Here is a 17,945-nt window from a genome sequence, read left to right on the forward strand (position 1 = left end):
TCGTCTGATAAAAACTCAGCACTGTGTTTGATTCATTTATTTCATACAAAGTTAAGTACGGTCATATAAATTCAGTGTTTTTGTTAATCTGGGTTTCAATTTAACGGAACGTTATTGAGAATGTTCATTTAACTTCATTACAAAATCCTTGCAATTGTTCTCACGTTTCACGCACACGTATAACTCATTGATCATGTAAAATATATGTGTTTGCTACAAATGAGTGTTGTCTTATTTCTTATATTAATACAGACACACAGACAGATCGTTTAGTCAGACTTACACAACAGTATGTCACGCTAATAGGTGGCATAACACAACAATATATAACATTCAATAGTCATTTAAAAATAATGGACAAATAATCACAATCGATGACAAGTACGCTTAAATGCTCGCGAGGTATTAATGAAATTAATTAAATTTTATTTAGGATCGCATTTTGTGTAACAATATACATATTACATATATTGATGAAATACTTATTTGTCACGTGACCCGTATAATTTGTGGAATTTATATGCAGATGGGTTATTATAAAAGATGCAGCTTATATATATTTTTTATCAGTGTAACAGCGCCATATACATAAAAAATGGTATTCGTCTTCTAAATAAAAGTTAGTACAACGTTACCGATAACGTTCAAACCGTGCTAATATCTGCAAATGTGGTTTATAAACGGGAGTTTAGAGACTCGTATTCGTACAAAAAATAAGTGCATCTGTCTAAGAAGTAAGTCTAAATATGCATATTCCAAAGAGGTTAACACTTGATTAATATGCTATACTGAACATTTATACATTTTATCATACCACAATTGTTAAAAACCGTTTGGATTTTCAAATACAAAACCAAATTAAAAACTATTTGACATTCGAGACCCAATTGTATGACCTTTGTTACAAATAAAGCTTGTTTGTAAACAATTTGCATTATGGTATTCTCATTATATAGACTTGAACCAATATTTTAGAATTTTAATAAACCTGTTAACGTTCATGGGCTATGTACCCAATTCTCCATAAACCGCAACACTGCATGTTTTTAACTTAATATGTAGCAAACGTTCAAACAACTGACAGAATATAATTATTTCTTTTATACCTAATGATATAATATACATTTCTGCAGTGAAATTACACCAGTGAAAATAAACAAATTGTTATTTTCACCGGTGAAAAAAACAAATTTTCGGAACTACTTTTTCTATTTTTAGACGATCATATCAAGATTTACTTTTTACTTTTTATGATCACGAGTGAATTAAAAACGATATTCCATCGAATCCAGCAAATTGTATTTTTATTTTATGTTTTTTTTTCACCGTTTATTTACATTGTAAAATAGTTAAACCGGAGAATTTCGCTGGTATAATGACGTCATTTTGTGTATTGAAATGTATTGAGGCACGCCACGGGAGAAAGGGTAACTTTTCAGCGAAAGGGAAACAGCTGCTTATTATTCTTGAAAAAGGGGCATAAAAGAAACAGAAAATTTGTTCATGTCATTGTAATATCGTTTGTTATTTCACGAGAGATCATAGAAAATATATTTTCACGAGTGGCTACACTGACATGGACAAATATCTTCTATTTTTTGTACACGTAACTGATTTTAAACAATAATGTTTTCGTGGCCTAAAGGGATTTTGCAGTATTAACATTGAGCCACCTAGCATTTTCATTTAAATAGGAATGTATTCAACAAAGAATAATAAAATTAACGTAATATAATCTATATTTAAACCAGAGTTTGTTATATCTTGTAGGTAAAGTTCACGGTCTTCAACGAATAAGGAAAACAAAATCGGTCACATTAAGTCATCTTTCCGCACACCGACTGCATAACTAAAATAATCTGAATAATATGAACATGATTTACACGTGACTGAACATTGGCATACATATTATTTATTGTTCTGAGCACTTTGCCTTGTATACCAGACCTGAACATTTTCAACCATACTATTTTGAGGTATTGACTATCAAAATCGTTCAACATATCGATGAATATAATCTACAAACGTTTAGTTCCTAAATCCGAAGTGCGCATCCGAAATAATAAGTATACACATGTAAGGATGGGCCATAAAAATAAAACTTGGTTGTAATCCCATCTGTCGCTTATGCAGTGGTATGACACGCCGGAGTCATTATGCATGTTAAGCATGATTATTATGTATCGGACCAGACAACAGTTAATCTAGGCATTTTAATAGTAATTTGTATACGCAGTTGATCATTACATGCATATCAATATACAATGTACGTCAATAATACCAATACGTCGATGTGATGCTATTTTTGAAGTTACGGACATTGGTTTACACACATGATTCAAGTAAATAATACATTTTAACGATCCAATATATTTACGTATGTCTCCTGATATTGCGAGAATCATTTTTTGTGTTGACGTGGAGGAATGGAATCCGGAGCTTGAACATCGAGCGATGGTCACCAATGTAATTGAGCCGAGATATACTATATCAATATACATGTAAATGTTTGAATCTTAGGGCAGACCAGCCTTGCCCCAGTTCGTGACTAATTTCTCCGTTTTTTCTGCGACTTAAACAGCCCCTGTGTAGGCGAATCGCACATACACGTTCACCACCCCAAGAATTTCTTTGTGTAAGTTGTAGCCTTCCTAATTGCCGTCGTAGCATTTTCGCGGAGTTCTTTGATTGGCACGAGTCATGTCATGTTTCGAGGCCGGTATAACGACATCGAATTCCCAGTATCGGTCTGTATTGTAGTACACAATTTCGGTTAGTTTGGGACATCTGCACATCAGCTTGCGTAAAGCTTTGTATGTAATTATACTGAAACAGCCCAAAGTTAAGCGTTCTTAATTGTTATGAGAGTAAGCGACTGCGTCGAATGTACAGCCGGTGAAACCGATCTGGTGTTCTTCACTACTCATTGATTCGTATTTCTGTGATTCTTACACATTGTGGGGCAAACTGAACGAAGCCGTCGTCCGTGATTCTGGGACAGCATGTTAGGTTTATACTGCGAAATATAGGGAACTGTTTGCAATTTGGTCGAGACATTCATCTGAAAGCTCGTTGCAGTTGGCGAGACTCAAAGTCGTCAAGTAGTTAAATAATTTACAACTCTGTCTATCGAAAATGCATTTGATTGCCCAAATACCTCGTACATGCAATGTACTCAGTCGACTGCATTTTTCTAATGCCTTGCTTATACTTGTTGGCGTAACTAATTGACATTGTGATATCTTGATCACACGGGGCCTTTCTCCGCCTGCAATATTGCCTAATGTGTTGTCCGAAAGACTTTCACATCCCAATAGTTCAATCCACTGTAGTTTCGGACAGTTAAAAAAAAACGTGCAAAACAGTCTCATCGTATATAACCGCTTCAGAGAATTCATATTTATTTTTTAGTGTTGACATGTGTTGGTTTTTGGAGGTCACATCCCTGATTGCTCTGTTGATTTCGTATTTATCTAAACCTAACAGACCCAGATCTACCTCATTCTCATCATAGTCATGATAGTTACCGCTGATTAAAGTGTCAACACTTTTTTTGCAATGTTATTTAGCCATAGCGACGTGAGGCTCCCCCTTGCTGCCTTGAGAAATGTCAATATAACGAATGCGTGTATGAGCTGATACCAGAATGTATATAAATACAAGAGGAAAGAACTCACAGTCCACATTATTCATGACGACTTTCTGTATTATCTTTGAGCAGGGTTTATCAGGGGGATATCTTCGTCATCCGTTATATCACTGCATGTGTATACTGTATATGATAGATCTATGGATTCCAAACACGGCAGCATACTGGGCAATGCAAGAACGGTCTGATTGTTAAACATACAGGAGGTTACGGGTTCGATCCCTATTGTGGGAGCGTTCTTTCGATCTTCCCAAATACACAAAGTGCTGGTTTTAAGTCACAGGAAACAGACATTTCGCACATTATTTCGACAAATAAAGTTAACTCATAAAAAAGCAATTTTTTTTGTAGCAATTGTCCAATTTGCAACGCTAGATATGGTCTCGTAACATAGATTTAAGAAGAAACAAAATGCTATTTTTCTTTTTTTGTGTGACAATATATTCAACACAAGTTTACATACCATGTTAGTGTTCGTGTGTCGTATGAATAGATATCGTTGCAGAAAATTAAAATGGAATATATTGTGCCACACAAAATTAAAAACGAGCATTTTGTACCTCATTAAATCCATCTTACCATACCACATCCATCGCTGTAATTTTGGCTGCTGCCGTAAGGGACACTAATTTTTTTATGGGTTTACTTTATTTAACGAAGTATTAAAAATATTCGTTGATTTTGAGTATTCATATAACTTTAAAGATCCATAAACACTGTCTAATACTATTATTCTATATTAACCCATTTATGCCCAATGGACTCTCCCATCCTTCTAAATTGGATAAATTTATTTCCAAAATTAGGGATGTCTAGTATACTTATTTCTATATTTAGAATATTTATTACTGAGAATCCTTTTAGCAAACAGCGCAGACCCAGATGAGACGCCGCATCATGCGGCGTCTCATCTGGGTCTACGCTGTTTGCAATGTCCTTTTTTCAGGACGCTAGGCATAAATGGGTTAAAATTTTCAACAACAAAAAAGCCCATACGAAGGTAAATTACAATGGGAAGACACTTAAACAAGTAATAATGTTGTGTAAACGTAAAATATAAACATTATGCAGTTTTTTTAGCATCTAAAAAGCGTTTTACGATGCTATGGTGTTTCGTTTTATGGATGATCTCGAGTCAGGATTGGATTCATTTGGTTTTCGATAATTTGCATAAATTTGAGCGCACTTGCTTGTGCTTTCTATTAGGTTCGCGTGCTATTATAATAGATAATGGGTATAACTTTAAAATGATGAGAAAACCCCATTTTGTCCTTGACGCAATTTCAATCAGTTATGTATTTGCCAATTTACACATTCATTTTTGCAAGCTTTCTTTTTTCTTGCAAAATCGCTTAGAGAAGGACGTCCTCGATTGACCATCGCTGATAAAAAATGTAACGCGAGTCGGCCGACTTCCTGAGGCAGCCACCGCCAAGCAATGTGCGAGGCCTCACAATGCGAATGTGCCTACAGAAGCCCTCGGAAGGCAAATTACAAAATAACAATATAATTCAATGTCTTGCTCGGGCTACCTGCCTTTTGATCATAAAATTAAATAGTGATCGAGTCACCACGAATATTTACAATGCGACAAACAGGGGGCCGTTGCCCTCAATGAAGCTTTAGCTATTCGTCACCCCAAGGCCCTAGGTGAAACGACCACCACCTAGTACGATTTCCATAGACACCAACCCTCTGAACACCCTCTAAACTTGCAACAGGAACTCTGCAGCCCGGGAAGCACCGTTTGAAGTCAACGTAATTACCCAAATGCTCCAGAGAAATGTTCTTTAGAGTACCGCACCCTTTCTCCAGATGTTGCCCTGCTCGCATCCGAGCAAATATCATTAAAGCTAACCGATTGCCCTCCGAACTCAACGCAGATTACATACATGTACTATCAATTACTCCTCAACTGCTACAGAAACGAGCCGAGCATAATATGCAGTGTTTTATAAGAAACATTCCTAATATTATATGCTATACAAATGCTCAATAGATCTTTTTAACACGAAAATTGAATTACTGTGTTATTTGATTTACAACTTGTGTGTACTTATCTTCGCAAATTGATTATATGTGCATATATTATGTAATGAATAAAGTACTTGAAACGGAAAAAACTTACCCATTCCCCGTTTATGTTCGGATATCATCGCAGGCAATTTGAATAATACTAGTATATTATATTGTTCCATAAAAAATGTGCACTTGTATCTCGTTATTTTAATGTGTCCAGGCCATATCTAACGTTAAAAGTTTGGCCATTGCTTTAAGGAATGGGTGATTTGTTATGTTTTAATTTAATTTTACGAAGTATGCGGTGATTTTGTATTTATGGATCTCAAACCGTTTAAATAATTTCTATAGAAATCTATATCATTTTATCGCTGACATAAACTTTTCTAGATAATTGTTAATTTGTTACGTGCTTTTGCGTTCATAGAACCAAATAAGATTGATGTCGAAAGACCATTAATATGGAGGATGTGGATATGGTTTGCTGTTGGGCTTTGGCTGTTGCTGCATTATATTGTGATTGCGCTGTTGTGTGTCTGGAAATGTGACCAAAAAGAGTGCAGCATTAAAGAACAGCCTACGGAAGCACTAATAGAGCATTTGCGTTGAGTTCCTTACAACGTCGAGGGAAACTCTGTCTACAAAGGAGGCTTTTTATGAATGATATATTTTTAGAGACATCACTTACATTTTTTGGTTGTGTAGTAATTTGCATATTTAAAAATTATAACTTCTGAGAGAAAGTTGTATTGTCCGAATGAGAATATATTTTAAAACTCTAATCCTTTAGCGTTTGTAAGATTTTATGTTTACAAAAGATTTCATATATGGTCGCAAACCGTATTTAGAGAACAGATCACGATTGTTTCAATTTTCCTATTCATGTGCTGTCTTATCATTTTGCTGACTTAATTCTTTTAATGCCGGTCTACCGAATTCAGAACGCTCACTATGTCTGACACTATATATGTATATGTATCATGTCTTTCTTGACGACTACTTTTACTTAGGAAGAGTGATAACTTATGCACGTAAAGGTACAATATTATTTTATTGGTGAGTCCCTTGATTCCGGACAAGCAGTTGTTAAAGTGGCCTTGTTTTTCTTAAGACAAATAGGGCCTCTCAAATTGGGCATGTTAGTCTACTATTTTGGCAAGTTTCTTATTCCATAAAATACATATTTCTGACACGAGTTTGTGTAACCGTTTTACTATCTTTGCGTAACAGTGATCTTTTTTTACCTTATAATTGAACTTTTAATTCGTGCGGACTGAATTTGTATATCCGAGCAGTGTCGCTCCTTTTACTAAGGGTAAAACTGTTCACTTAATGAGATCACTCACCTGACGGATGATATTGGGGATGGAGCGACCCGGAATCCATACATAAGAGATTGGTAGCTGTCCCCTGATGAGGTACCGCCATGCTATTATCAAAGTAAAGTCAGCTGTCAGAGGCGTCCTGAAGTTTGACCTCTTCGGCTGCATAATATGTTCAATGCGTGTCTCGTGGCAGATCTTTCCTCGTGTTCACAAAACAATTTTGCAATCGAAAATCTATTTTAACTGGCATCTATTTTCATTGCGGCGACGCACGATAGTTTTCTTGACAGTCGCGTCGACGCACGATATATTTAAAACGATATATCGCCTTTTGGCTAACCTGTTAAATACATCGTGCGTTAAATACATCCGCGACTGTCAAGAAAAATATCGTGCGTCGCCGCGACTGTCAAGAAAAATATCAAGTATCGCTTCGTGTGTCTAGTGTCGCCATTGATGAAAGAAGTGCGAGATTATAGATGGCACTATCCGGATTCCGTAGTATTTCGTGAAACCGCCGCGATGAATCCGGCGACAAACGTACAGCTGCCGTCATGGCCCTTGGTGGCCCGTGGCTAGAAATTGGTTATCGGACAGTCAAGGGCGCACACGGACAACCAATGCATAGATACGGCTGTCGCCGGACCCTATAAGGCTGTCTCCGGATCCTACACGGCCCAAACAAGGCCCATCCCGGATGCTTTCATCTTTCTGGTTTGTCACGGATCAACACGGGAGTTTTGAACTTCCCTAAACTGCCGGGTTGGCCTCCCGGATCCCCAAAGACAATGTCGGACGTTCCAGGACCTACAAGGATCGACACGGAGCTACACGGTGGCTACACGATGTACATGCCGGATCGGGCCGGATATGAACCGTGTTGATCCGGCATCTGTAATAGACTCGAGCTTCTGGAACTACGCTTACTGCACATGCAATAATACCAATTTTTCGCACGACGGGGCTTGTATATGTCCATACATTGTACTTACCGATACACTGTATCCCATTTTCTAACCGCTGCTTCACCCACCTGCTAACCCTTAGTTCATTATCTCCACAATATATCTTCAAATATATATGCAAAAGTGATGTACTCTTGGTGATGAAAACCCGCAACTTATCGACGTATATTATGCGATAGTTAAATACTACATAGTTATATTCAAATATTAATTGAACCTAATTAATACAGTATTTAAACGATTTTTTATTGTTTTTTTACGCATTCAATTATTATGAAACCAGATCGGTAAATGGTGGACAGAGTCAGTCATATGCCTATTTCATTATATGCATCTTAGAAAAGATGTGTCGTTTGTAAATATTATATAATCATCGGTATCGCCGTTTGATATCAATATGTTCAATATGTGATTGCCCCACCCCGTGGGCTTGTTAAAACGCTGATAACATTTCTCTTATACACTAAATATATGCAAGGAAAAAGAAATGTTCAATAACTTTATCAGTGCTTTATAATTTCACATGCATGTTCTTTTTTGCAATAAACATATATCTTAATTTGACTACCGTTTGTAAAAGTAATTTGCACAATAAATTAGCATGAGCCGTGGTCTGTGAAAAGAGGTTTAATGCATGTGCGTAAAGTGTGGTTTATAATATTTTCTGTTTCAAGAAAGAATCCAGTTTAGGCGGAAAGTGTCATCCCTTATTAACCTGTGCGGACTGCACAGGCTTATTTGGGAGGACACTCAACGCACATGCATTAAACCCCCTTTTCACAGAGCACAGCCCCTATGTTTATACTATTTTTTGTTTTAATTAAATGGCTCATAATATTGATTTGATAATTTTTTTCTCATTTGTATCCGTTCCGACTAATAATTTATCATTTGCATTGTCTTAAAGGCACATATCTGTGTTATTTCGCTAAAATGTTTTATTTTAAGTTAATTTGTGTATTATGTTATACAAAAAGTTTTGTACTTGTGATTAAAAAGTAATAACTTTTCCATGTGTCGGTCTGTGAAACGGATCATGTCAGGATTTGTCGTTTGATGTAATTTGATTGACAAATCTCTTCTTGGCCGTGTGTTCAAAACGTGCTATAATTATCATTATGATAACATACTCCAGTTTCTTTTTACTATATTACGGTGGTAGGTGCTTACACGTATGCGTCTCAAAAACGGAATAGAGCCTGTTTCAACGATTAGGTTCCATATTTTTCAAGATTGTTTTATCATTTTTACGAAACAGAAAAGCGTTGTTAATGTTGACCAGATCCATTTACGAAACAAGGTTTTATTTTTACATACACTTTTATTTTTTAATTTGCCCAAACACTGACCAGCGGCATGTTACTGATATGTACGATTTGTCAATACAACAAACATGTCTAACGTTAATTGTATTTACTTCTAATTTAAATGTTGTAAATTATCCCTAAACGAATTAAATGACTGATACTGCGTGCTATCGTATTGCCATAATGGGTTAATGTGGAATTAATGTGCAAGTATTTACTGATGGATAAACATTTTCAACCAAACATAAATAATCTTAAGTAACAATGGTGTTGTTTTGCATTTTTTTATGTAATTTCTAACTAATATGGAATGCAATTTTATAATTTTTATTATGCTTAGTTTTGTACCCAAATGTGTTACTTCTGTCATTAGCAAATTAACGTAGCTCAACACGACATATATTGAGAGCTTATCATAATGTACAATAGTATCTGTTTGGAAACATTCACAATGCAAATGTATATGTTGTTATTTTTAACATGCTCAGTTTTGTTCAATATTCAAGGCGAAGTTTCGGTTTGAAGCGAAATAAATTCCTATCGGTATGTGTTGTTAACGTACCAAAGTAACCAGCAGTCAGTCCGTTAATCGATGATTATGATTTAATAAGATTTAGAAAAGCAAACAGATCGAATGATTTTTCCCTTTACTTGACCTTTTTTTTATCGGAGATCTGCAGATCAACTTGTCTTGCAGTTTGCTGGGAAAAATATTCGTTTAGTCTGCGTGCGTCATTAATCAAATCATTATCTTTGACGGTCATAAAACAACAGGTGGTCTGCCCCACCACATCTATACCTTTGCCAGCTGACAGATTGGCAGATTAATTAAATTTAATGGAGATAAGTTAATAAGGTAATTCAAAACATAATTAATATATCGCGATTTGTTCATTGTAATGTATTTAAACTTGATTCAGGATTCAACTTTAAACATTATAAAAAAAATAGATCATAATAGACTTACCAGACTCGACCCCTATATAGCACACCGCGCACGAGACATTTGACGCTTTAATAAAGCTCTGTATATGCTTTATATGGCTGGCAATGTATATACAACATATTCCAGGGCGGTTGTTTTTAGTAAGTAAGGAAATCAATTTAAGTAAAGATTTACTTTTTATGGCATATATCTGGTGTAAAACTATTGACAATGTAAAATGGCTGCAGAATCCGCATCGAATAAGAGATGCTAATATAACTTGTTGACACATTGATAAGATGTTTGTTAGTATTCAACGCCTAAATTATTACATATTTAGGCCGCGCTCTGCGAAAAGAGGGTTTAATGAATGTGATTAAAGTGTCGTCCCAGATTGGCCTGTGTAGTCCGCACAGGCAAATCAGAGACGGCACTTTCCGGTTCTATGATATCGTTCGTTTCAACAAAGTCTCTTCTCAGCGAAATTCCGGTTTAGGCGGAAAGTATCGTCCCTGGTTAGCCTGTGCGGACTGCACAGGCTAATCTGGGACGACACTTTTCGCATATGTATTAAATCCCTTTTTCGCAGAGCGGACTGCACATGCTAATCTTTGACGACACTTTACGCATATGCATTAAACCCCCTATTCACATATATAAAATGCATATGCATTTATAAATTGCCTTTCATCTTTCATTTAAGGTACTCGATTCATGTGACGCGTTTATCTTTTTGTCGAGTTTACATAAAACTAATAAGCAGTGTGTCATGATTAATTGTTGTTATAATGATTCAAAACGGATTACAGAAATCCCTCAATTTATCTTGTTGACGGGTAAATCAAACGCTATCTGTTCAGCGCTTGATCCATGTATCAATAATTTGGCTCCCACGATAGTGCACCTACAGGGTCATTAATATCGTATCCAATAGGGTCATTAATATCGTATCCAATGGTTTTAGATATTTAGGATCTGGCACGAGTTGTCATAACATACCATATTTTTTTAAACGAGTCCAGGAATTGTGTTAGTAAGCGAGCCTTTGGCGAAAGGCTCGCTTACTAACGAATTTCCTGGACGAATTTAATACAATATGGTATGAAATGACATCGAGTGTCAGACCTTTTTTATCACATGCTTTTAACTGAGCAATTAAATAAATATTTACGCAATCATAATGATAAATCCCGAACGTTGTTTCGATTTCGTGACGTCATTTGACGTTGCAACGTCATTTCAGCAAAATAACAAATTGCGAATAAAAATATTCGTAATGGTTTTATTTTATGCTTTCCGGTGGTTAATAGAGAAATATCAGTGAATTAAAACTGATAAGTTCACTGTTTTAAACATTGAAAATTAACAGCGAAAATTATCGATAATGTTCACTGTGAAATGACGTTATTTTTTGACGAAATGACTTCATTATCCCAGCGAAATTCTATAGTTTAACGCTTTAACAATGCATATAAAGTGTGAAAAAAAGCATAAAAGAAGAAAATTTGTTGGATTCTGTGGAATATCGATTTTAATTCACTCGTGATCATAGAAAAAATATATTTTCACGAGTGGTGCAGCCACGAGTGAAAATATTATTTTCTATGATAACTGTGTATGCAAACGAAAAGTGATATGTATCATTATCTTAACTCAAAGCCAATATTTACGTGCATAATCCACTCACCACTTAACATATAAAGATCGTGTCAATATTTTGTTCTTATCACCATCTTACTGGAGAATAAAACCATGAAACTCGTGGGAAAAAATTCTTTGCGTGATCTTATTACTTGTTATAGAAGCTTATACAACGTTTATCATTTTCAAGTATAATACATGTTAGGAAAAACTGACATCACAATAGCATTGAAATAACAATAAGTAATACAATTGTTTCTTATTTCTAGTAAAACATAGTTTCATGCCCATATCACACGAACAATATTTTGAAGATCCATTATTTCTGTTTATATTAGGGTACTGGATTGTACGACAAAATACGAATAGTACTGAAATTGTTGTAAGGTATAGGATCAGCAATTTATTTGATGAATATTATCTCTACACATTTTAACACGATATTACTGCAATTGCGAACACACACACACACACACACACACACACACACACACACACACACACACACACACACACACACACACACACACACACACACACACACACACACACACACACACACACACACACACACACACACACACACACACACACACACACACACACACACACACACACACACACACACACACACACACACACACACACACACACACACACACACACACACACACACACACACACACATACTTGTAAAACCTTCCAACCGGGGAAATGTGTTCTAAACCTACCAACCGGGGACCACCATTTCCACATGTTCTAGAAAGCTGAAAGTGATAAAGAACAGACAAGTTTCGAACCTAAAATACGATTTTGACATAAAAATTATGATAAATAGGGTAATAAATCAAAGAAAATTTTACATGCACACCGGGGAATTATGTGCGTACCAAATGAGGAACTGCGATGTGTGCCAACTGGGGAACGGTGTATACCAACAGGGGTACTAAGTGCGTACCAACTGTGGAACTTCAATGTGTACCAACTGGGGAATGGTGTATACCAACAGGGGAACTTAGTGCGTTCCAACTGTGGCACTTCAATGTGTTCTAACTGGGGAACGGTGTATACCAACAGGGGTACTATGTGCGTACCAACCGTGGAACTTTAATGTGTGCCAACAGGGGAATTGTGTTAACCAAGAGAGGAACTTACGCGCGCTATTACCGTGGAACTTCAATAATGTCTAACGGGAAATTTGCGTTTACCAACAGGGGTAATTGTGTGTAATCATGGTACCGTTGTTAATAGGACAATGGCGTGCACGTTCATGGATAATATTTAAGTTAGTACAAAAATTGAAAAGAATATGTATGAAACAATATTTAAATTAAATATGTTTATCATATGACCTTATATGAGTTATACAAAAATGCCTTATTTGATTGACTCAAATATTATTCACATCAAAATAAGCATAAGAGACAAAACGCAAATCAAACAATACATTTATGACTTCATTAGCTATAAGCCGACTACAAGAATGCAAGTGCTGCATTATACTATAACAATCATGGTGCAATTAATCAACAAATGAATACAATTCGTTCTTAAAACTAAAAAATAATGTTATTTTTTTCAGGCCACGCTATTTGTCAAACCGAATGAAGGAGAGGGGAAGCCGGCTTAATTGTTTAATTCCTTTTTTCCATCAGAAAAAAGCATTCACGATTGTCACGTACTATGAAGTTTTTTATCCTAAAAGTAGAACTGTCCATATGCATGTAGATTGAGTAGGGTAAATTTACTTTTTCCTTACTCTGACATTATAAAATAACTCATGCATTTAATCCCCTGAAACAGGTAAACATCAGAAAATTCATTCACACGCATGGCAACTTCCGCTTCACTTAAATTGTCTTAAATACATTTATTGCATTTTCAAAAATAATAAAATCTATAACTTTAAACAACCATGAACGTTTTACAACGAATGTGGCGAGGCACTACAAAACACTAATAATTAAATATGAACCAAAGCAAACACTTATCAAACACGTAGTTTAATATTATTTTAAATCACTTACATTATAGTATATAAACTTACTGGGAGTGCACATGTGGATCAATTGTTAGACCCTTGTTGGTGCCAACTTAAAAATAATATGTACCAACAGGAAAATTATAACAGTGTGACTCAATTCTGAATATACAGCACCAAATCGAACAAGATCAATTTCGCATACATGTCAAAACACTTAATTACATTCCAGATGGCAGATAACATGGTTAACATAATGATTAATCACTTAAAACAACCGACATTATAGCATCATATCGCAAAGTGTATAAACATGATTAGTTATTAGCTTTGTGCATGAATTTACATATCACATATAAATATATGTTTCAAATATGTTTTGTTCTAGGTAATCTACAGCTTGTTCAAGTGTGTGTATATGAAGAGTTTTCGAAAACAACAAGTAAATAGCTTGTGTTAGAATGCATAAAAGAGGTCAGTCGCAAACGCGATAAATTGTTTTAACAATATCTTAGTCTGGGAAATGGGTATGTTAATTGATCTTTAACCATAAATGAGACAAAAACATAACTAAATCTGGCATCTTAGTAATTTTCATCGTCGTTGAATTATAAACTTCAATTAAAAACATGGGAAAAAATGCATAACTCCTCGTGAATTTTTGTAGATCAAGCAATTTTGATATGAAAAACATATAAACATACCAATTATATACACAAAGCAAATATGTGAATTGATAGCTAATGTGAATATCAACACGCAAAACAAATGTGTAGGAAATTATTGTAATATTTTACAACTATTTAATCAATTCTAGTGCGATATTTACGCAATAATTTACATTTTGGTAAATTTTTACTTTAAAATAACTATTAAGTACTCAACTGCAAGTCAGACACCTGTCATTCAAAACAAATTTTGTAAAATTGAAAAAATATTCATTTGTATTCTTCATATTGTAGCAGTAGTTTAGCAGTAGTTTTTTATGTTATTTACATTTATCTTATTACATCTAAAAGTGTTTGTTTGTTATGCATGAACAAAATGTTTGTTTCCATTTATCCGACTGAATTTTTTTGTGCCTTCTCTGAACGTTTAGCCTTCTAGATTGATTTGTTATCATGTTTGCTATATTCATTCATATTCACCAAGTTTAGGGTAAAAAATAACTTGTATAGTGAGTAACTCGTAGAAACTCGTAATAGAAAGTACAAAGAAACACTCTTTGGCCGAACTATATACCAATCCTAATTTGTTCGGCGATATGATTATTAACAAATATCGTTTTTGACTGAACCGTATTAATAAAACATTCAAATACAATAAGCACACATATATCTTTTTCGAAAAGAGTATATAGAACAAGAAAACACAAAAAAGTGGCAACTTCATCCTTTAACGTATTCTCCTAAACGTGCATTATATGTGTAATATTTTTGTAAGTTAAAAGTCCCCGTCGCTTTTTTGTTTCAATTAAATTTCTGCAAAAGTCTTTGACAATTTTCCAACTTCTGTTGTGAAGGTCATTCTCACTTTCAATACATGCAAGTATTTCTTTTTTCCCTGGTAATTTACCCATTATCAAAAAACGATCAAAGTGTCTGTGAACAGCTCCTTTTTCGTTTTCACTCCATTGCTTTTTGGCTGCTTGTTTTGTTCTCCTGGTATTGGAAGTACCCTTTTCTGTACATGGATAATCAAACACCATATGACGTCGCTAACTGCCATGTGTAAGATATTCATATTAAATATATATACTTCAGTACAATTTTTCATAGCAAATTTCGACAAAAGCGTCCAGGTACTTACGGCACCTGATAATGACATCGATGTCACACGACAAATTTGGAAACATTATTTTGCCTTATGAATCAAACAATTACTTTTTTAAAGATTGGCTGAATACACCGACGTAGCATGTCATAACATATACCAGGTTGTTCCAAACATGTTATCAAAGTTCGAAAAAGTATACAATGAATATTTTTACAGATACTAATAAGACAAAACGTATGCACGGTTAAATGAAAGGTATTGTACTTCTCTGGACAAATGTGTTGGAAGGAAAAAGAACTGGTGAACGGACTGTGGTTCACGGTAAATCCTGTATGTATTGTGCGGTGGTGGGTATAAAATGAACTATCTTTTCTTACCCATGTCAGAATGTATCGTATAGTAAACTATCGAGTAGACGCTATTGTTTTTTTTGTCGTTAAGATAAAATATCAACCAATGTCCATATGTAACACGCAAGTTAAATTTCCTAATGTCTCAGAGTTTCATACACAGTAATTGGCAGCGTATAAGTCTAATACTGAAAATTAAAATTAATGACATTACACTTCTTGGATAAGCGATAATTAACGTTTTTTGTGATTATGATGAAGTCGATGTTTATAGACTACAGTGGTTAATACACATGCTCATCAGTTTCATTGACAGGTGTAAGTTCTAAATTCTTTGTGTATATGAAGATTTTGAAAGACAAGTAGTTCATAGTCACTACAACTGGTAAACAATATTTTATTCTTTTAAAATTCGCGTAACCCAGTTACCAATTAGCATCACCCGGAATAAATATTGGCACAATATAATTTAAGGCAAAATTACGCCCATTTCACTGAAGAATAAACCAAACCAGAAAATACCCCTTAGTAGCTTCGACATAGTGAAATATTACAAACCGTCTCATCGCTTTCTTCCGTGTGTACGGATGTTGTTTGTCCTGGTTCCTGGCTGTCAATAGATCTAGTAGTCAGTGTGTTGCCTATTCAAAAACAACAACAAAAAATGGTATAACACATAATTTAGTCAGAGTTAAAAAGTTTGTTATTCATGAAACCATTTAGTTCAACGCATTTGTATTAATGCATGTGTAGTAATAACAAATCACTGTGAAACATACCCATTTTTTGTTCCGTGCATTTCTGACAATTCAAATAACAAATACACATTATCAGACAGACCGCATTAAAGTAGAGCTTGACGACGTTCAATGATTAAACATTTTAATTTACGGCAAAAAGATATTTGAATATCTGTATTTAAAATGAATAACTCATGAATGAACATGAATGTAATCATAAAACTGATTGGCTATATTTATAAGAATAATAATTCAAAAGACATTTAAAGCTAATTTAAAATGGGATAAATATCAGTGATAAATCCATCACAGATGACATCTTTACAATAGAATGTACCTTTCTCCATGGAAGTGTTGGTACTCCATAATCATATCGGAGTTCCTCGCCAATTGCAATGTCTCTGTCGGCGAAAGTGCATAGATGGGGAGTTTGGTTGACTTCAACTATTTTCATTACACATTTTTGTTTTGCGTCTCCATTTTCGGCATCATTTATCATTCGACTCTCATGAAATATATCGTTGGTAGCGTCAATGCTGAATAAGACATTTAAATAAACACTTCTGGTGCTTTAAACTAAAATAACTCGCATGCCATTTTTAATTATTATGGTGAAAAAACTAAAGATAATTCTTCTTCTAATGGCGTGATTTAAACGTTTGATGTGCAAAGTAAAGATAATTTGTAGTTACCAGCAAGATTTGTCTCTGTATTTAAAAAAGTAAATGAAGCTGCCTTAACCCCCCCTTTTCATACTCCTTTTCTAATTGCCGTGCATGTTTTACTCGTGTTATCAGAGCCCCTTTGTATTCGAGAAGAAAGTCTCCTTTTTTTAAAGGCTCAGTGGCCAAGACTCCTTCGTCTGAAATATTTATATTTTTAGACAATTTATATTAATAATCATTTTGGTCATATAATTGAAGGCTAGATATAGGCGCCAATAGTGTTTTATTCATAAATAATCAATAAATCTTTATGCTACTTCCATACTTCTTCCCAGTATTAAGTAACCCAATAGTCCATGTTTGTTTTCTTCTTTTTAATGGAAAGGGGCTACGATGTTCTTTTATAATTTCTAAACGACTTTAAACATAACCATATACAAAAATATTTGTACCTATGACATCATTGACGGTTTTTACTTCAAAACCTGGTGGATCAACGTAATTCTAACAGTACGTTCTTGCGAGATCAAGGGTACTTGGACCCTTTTGGCTACTAAATGTAAAAATGGAAATGTCGATGAGAAAAACAACAAGAGCAGTCA

The 17,945-nt window shown here is 34.8% G+C and overlaps 1 long non-coding RNA gene across 1 annotated transcript; it reads right to left on the bottom strand.

Annotated features, from left to right (window-relative positions):
- Positions 1-13,818: 13,818 nt before the first annotated feature.
- On the bottom strand, positions 13,819-17,297 carry LOC127873648 (uncharacterized). Its single transcript, XR_008046312.1, has 3 exons — positions 17,016-17,297; positions 16,497-16,579; positions 13,819-15,495 (listed from the first exon to the last, which is right to left on the bottom strand). It is a non-coding gene; the product is annotated as an uncharacterized LOC127873648 (long non-coding RNA).
- Between the last annotated feature and the right edge of the window lie 648 nt (positions 17,298-17,945).

This window comes from Dreissena polymorpha, chromosome 3, assembly GCF_020536995.1.
Source record: "Dreissena polymorpha isolate Duluth1 chromosome 3, UMN_Dpol_1.0, whole genome shotgun sequence".
NCBI lineage: Eukaryota > Metazoa > Mollusca > Bivalvia > Myida > Dreissenidae > Dreissena > Dreissena polymorpha.